The 5291-nt window shown below is 45.1% G+C and overlaps 1 long non-coding RNA gene across 1 annotated transcript in view; it reads right to left on the bottom strand.

Annotated features, from left to right (window-relative positions):
• The window catches only part of LOC109294615, a 22843-nt gene extending 19191 nt beyond the window's left edge, over positions 1–3652 (bottom strand). Inside the window, exons 1-2 of the long non-coding RNA XR_002096584.1 lie at positions 3332–3652; positions 758–759 (exon numbers count right to left, since the gene is read on the bottom strand). This is a non-coding gene — a long non-coding RNA (uncharacterized LOC109294615). The remainder of the gene's footprint in view (positions 1–757; positions 760–3331) is intronic.
• Positions 3653–5291: the final 1639 nt, after the last annotated feature.

The raw sequence follows: 5291 nt of genomic DNA, 5'->3' as shown, positions 1-5291 counted from the left end.
GAAGGACTTCTTTGATGTGACTTTTCTGGACTTTTTGGAGGGCTCTTGGCTGGAGTCTTCTCAGGAGTCTTGGCTGCAGGTTTTTCTGGAGTTCTGTCTACCTTCTTAAAGAAAGCGTCCAAGGAAGTTTGGGCAGATGTTCTCCAGGGAGATGAGTGACGCAGCAAACTTGTTCGCTAGCACGGCATTGCATCAGAACAAGCATTGTAAAGTTGAAACTGACATCATAAAGTTGAAACAGGGTGTCAATTTATAAACATTGTAAGTGCGAAACATTGTAACTTGAAACGTTGTAAGTCTGTACAATGAACAAGCTCAGTTTACTGCACAGTCACATCAATGGCCAGGCTGCTCACCTGAGTGTGAACCACACAGGAGGAAGAGCCACCTGAAAGGGCTTCTGAAATCTAGTCACAGTTGCCCAGAGCCAGAGACATCTTTGTGGGCACTAGGGTTTGAATCCAAAGTCTCCTCAGACTTGTAACATGGAGCAATCCTTGACAAATCACTGTTTTTTAGGTGAAACAAAAACAAACCAGGCAAACGCCCACTCCTCAACTGTGCCACCTGGTTCCCCTACTTTGGGGGCCATCAGTCAGTGCAGATGGGGTGCATTCACAGGCTCCACAAGCCAACTACAAATGTTAATTTATTTGGGCAGAGAAGAAAGGTTAATGGTGGGTGATATGGAAAACAGCCTGCAAGCCATGTTAATGTCAAGGACTGTGCTGTCAGCATGCTAGAAAGCTCTCACCACTGCTCTGGGGAACGCACAAGAAAAACTGCACAAAAATAAGCAGACAGAATCTCTCTCCATCCCTCTGAAATGCAAACTCATGTACAACAGCTACAATTACACTGTCACTGTACCATGCATACTGTTACTTTGTACAATTTATGCTATTACTGTTTATATACTGTGCTATACATGGTAAGGCTATCCAAATCTGCATGTAATAACCATGCTTGGATGTGAGTGTTATTATGGCTCAGTTGATCCCACTGTAGCAAATGATCTTTGGGATCAAGTGCTAAGTTTAGGACTTGGGAGCCTGCTTAATCCATAAATACTTATCAAAATAAGAAACACAGAAAACAGTCCTTCTGGAACTTGGACCTGCCAGACCAGATCAGCTCTACAGCTCATCTAGCCCAGTGTCTTGGCTTCTACAGTGACCAGAATCTGATGCCTTAGAAGAGGCAAGATACTCTGTGTCAGGCAGTTGTGGGATAATCTGCCCCATATCAATTTAAGACCTGAAGTATAAGATTTAATATGTCTGCCAAAATGTATGTTTTTATTAACCCTTCTGTTGCTGTTGTTAACCATATAGCTATGCAATCTTGTGCGTCTACCAAGGCTAAATCTGTAGCTTGGTGGGATGTTTCCAAGTCATATGAGACTACTTCTATTACAGAAAGAAGTTAGGCCCAAAATTAAGGTTTGTTTTTGTTTTTTTAAAAAACAAAACCCAACAGTGGTGTTTCTTTGTTTGATTTTATTACTTTGCAAAGCTTTGTCTAACAAGTAAATATCTCCCTACAACCAAACACTGCAGCTTCATATCAGTGCAAAGGAACTGAAATTGGTCTAGAAAGTGGCTTTAAACCAGCCTTGCTAAATTGCCATGAAAATTTACCAACCCAAGTGCAAAATCTTTTCACCCACTTGCTTTCCCTTAATGGTGAGGAGAATGGAAATCTATTGATATTTTAACATACCTGTCAAAAAAAATTATTCACCTCCTTGGCTGAATGGATGAGGAGCTCTTGAACAAAGGGAAAATGATTATCGGTCTATTTATATAGTACAAGTGGCAATAAATACCAAAGGTGTTTTAACAGCATATAGTGGAAAGCAAACAATGCTGCCAAAACTCTCTCTTTTGATAAATTAATCCACCATTCATGACACAGCTAAGGGATTTCTCTCTTTAGATACCTTAAGAGATGCCATTGGAGGAGTATCTTCTCTTCCATCTGCATCTGGAAAGAGCATGGGGCTCAGGTTTATCTCACACGCACACAAATTTAGAAGTCAGAAAAGAAAAGGGAACTACCCAGCTGTAATTTTCCAGGGTCCCACATGCTCACATGGATTTGTAGAACTCATTTCAGACATTTAAGGTTTTCAATACAAGGACATATCATCCTCATTTTGCAGACAGGAAATAAAGCACAGGGGCAGAGTTTTCAATATCACACAGGAAAGCCTGAACTAGAACCCAAGTCTCCCAAGGATGCATGCTGCCCCCTGGACCACAAAGCCACCCCTTACCAGCACATCCTGGAAACCATATGAATCTGCTTTGACTTTTGTGCAGTCCTCACAGTGTCGACAGTTAGACTTTCCATTCGTGAATGGAAAGTGGGCAACAGCAATGCACTAGGGCCAACCGAGAGGTGATGCATAGAGTGCAGGAGCTTAGGGCATCAGTCACTATTTGAAACCCTTAAAGCCTTAAAGATCACTTGTGAGGTAGACCCACTCCGTTCGCCAGAGAAAGATCTTTGCTCACAGCCTCAGTGTCCTGCACTGAGAAGGAATCAGTAATAATAACCATTTCTAGCTCTTCTAGTCAGCAGAGCTCAGAGCACTTTCCAAAGGAAATGGACACCTTGTCAGGACAGGAGTGGGGTGCTCTCATGTGCCTATCCCCTTTCCCTGGACATAACCCTCAATTCTCCTCTTGTAGTGGATGTTACTGGGGCACGCACTACTTCACCTCATACAGCCCATTAGTTAGCTACATCAGTGTCTACCGTTTCAGATCAGGCCCACCCCACACCACCACGTCCCAGTCCAGAAACTTCAATAGCTGTGAAGATTGTCATCTAAGTCATGCTCCTCTCACAGCTGAGCACTGCACTACCCCAAACACTTCGTATGTGAGTCTCCAGCTCTGTCCCTATCTTGGGACTCACAGCCACATCATACCAACATCTTTAGACTGCCCAGCCACAGTCTCCAGTCAGCAGTTGCCTTCACCAGCCTCTCCTCATCTCCCATTGTGTACTGTCCAGTACTACCGCCATCACTCCCACTTTTCTTCACCAGGCCAGACCAGGGAGCTCTTTACTCTGACAGCCATGCCTGAACTGGCTTACTACCTTTATAAACCCAGGGGCAGAACTGGATGTGAACCAGTTACACATTCTTAAAAAGACTCTTAACAGGGCTGCAAGGATACTTCTGTAGGCACCTACATACTGAGGTTAGGGCACCCACTACAGCTCTCTTTTATTATGAAGCAACTTGCTCAGCAGGGTAGTGACATCTAGGGATACAACCAGTTTTCCTGAGGTCCAGTACAATGCACTAGCCACTTACCCACATTGCTTCTGTATATAAGACTTGTACCACAGGAAAAGAACCACAGCAGTAGATTGGCAGTCGTAGGGTGTGAAGAAGAGACAACCATCTGCATCTGCACAGGCTTCTCTCAGTAACAGTGGAGCACACAGCCCTTGTTCAGACTTATGACATGAACTCTGACACTCTCAGCATAGTGTTATCTAGCTTCTATTCAGCCTCCAACTGCCTGAACACATCTGCAAAGTTGACACAGCTTCCACACTGTTGCCAGGAAGAGTCGATTGAAAACAGGTGGGCCTAACAAGGCATTGAGAGGTTAAAGGAAAAGTCACACGACACCCTGTTTACCAGGAGAAAACTCCTGAAAGTTAATGATTAACGTGCATGGGTAGGGAGGAAAGAGTACTGTGAGACTGGAAGCTATTTATGTGTGTGTGTGTGTGTCATGCTGGGGAGATAAATCTTAATTAGGCAGGGAGGACTGATACATTATAAGGGTGAGCTTCAGAGCCATGCAAGGCTGAGCACCCAAATGAGCTGAGTGAGGAGACAGCAGTGGGTGCAGGGAGAAGCTAGCAGCTGTGTTCACCTACACTGTCACCACCCCCAATATGCACACAAAGGCCTTGTGACTCCTATTGCTTTTATACAACCTTCCCAGTCTCTCCTGGAATGATGTCAGAGCCAGGCTCCTGGGCCTTGTGGTCACAGAGTGATGATGCAGCCCAGTCGTGGCAGCAGCATTAAAAAAGTAACCAAGGGAATTAGGCTTTGTCCAGGAACTGGAATGTCTCCTTCCCCAGGGATGCAGGGCATACAGAAAAATCCAAACAGGATACACTGACCCCCCTAGGCAGCTGCTCTTCCTGTTGGGCTAGGATTTAGCACTGAGCCTTGCAACAATTTAGGGCTGAGTCCTATATCAAGAGGAAGAGAACAAGCAGCTCTGCCATCCTTGGATAATCTATTTGTCTTCAGCAATCAAACCCCACGGCTTCCAATAAACATACTCACAGCTGGGCTGCTTTAACTGGTGCAGGCAAATCCATTTATAATAGACAGGGCTATTCCCCATGGGGAGTCACAGGCATGGAGAGGAGCCTCATTAGAAGAAGTGGTCCTAATTGCCTTGTGTGCTGGGCCACTGGGATGTTTGGCTTGGAAGGCTCCTGTGCTCACTGCACGTAGGCTGTTGCAGGCAGAAAAAACATGTTGCATATTATGGCTTGTCTGGAGTACAAGACTTCACACCCATGTACTGGCTCCTTTCTTCTAATGCAACTGCGGTGGGGTAGTGATGTTGATGCAAGAAATCCCACATTGAAACAAGACTGTTGGGATAGGCGGACTCTTTCACTAGGTAGTTAAACAAATGCCCGCTGGAAAGAACAAACACCGGAGCAGCACCAAAGGGCAGAGGAATTGGAAACAGACCTGTCAAAGAATATGTCTTCCTATAGCAGTTCCCAGGTCAGTGGCTTGCAGAGGAAGGGCAGTGTCTTCGGAGATGCTCTGAAAAGGTGGAAAGGACTGTGCTAGGGCTGGGTATTGGATCATTCAGATGCATCTGAGGAATGAGGGTGAGTGGAATGGCTCTGAGGTAAAACACTCATAAAATTTTCTTCCACCAGGGAGTGTGGGATAGAAGGCAGGGGAATTATACTTATTTATGAAGCTCCATCAGCACTGTACCTGGATTGTTAATATTTCTGAATAAGAGCAGCAAGTGCCTGTTGTCATCTGCATAGCAGGAAGAGGTGATTTAAGGGGAGCAGGTGGGCATCCCTGGAGACATTAGCTTGGCTAGGAGGGGCCAAGGCAGGGCCAACAGTTATGGCAGGAGTACCACAAGGGATGCCTTATCATCACACTTCTACTCTCTATTTGTGCAGCACCTGGTACAATGGGATTCCAGCCTAGGACTGAGGCACTGATCAAGACACATAATAATATTACAGATAAAAATTCCTACAAG

Source organism: Gavialis gangeticus, unplaced genomic scaffold, assembly GCF_001723915.1.
Source record: "Gavialis gangeticus isolate Ggan-Ray unplaced genomic scaffold, GavGan_comp1, whole genome shotgun sequence".
NCBI lineage: Eukaryota > Metazoa > Chordata > Crocodylia > Gavialidae > Gavialis > Gavialis gangeticus.
This window is presented reverse-complemented; position numbering and strand designations above follow the sequence as displayed.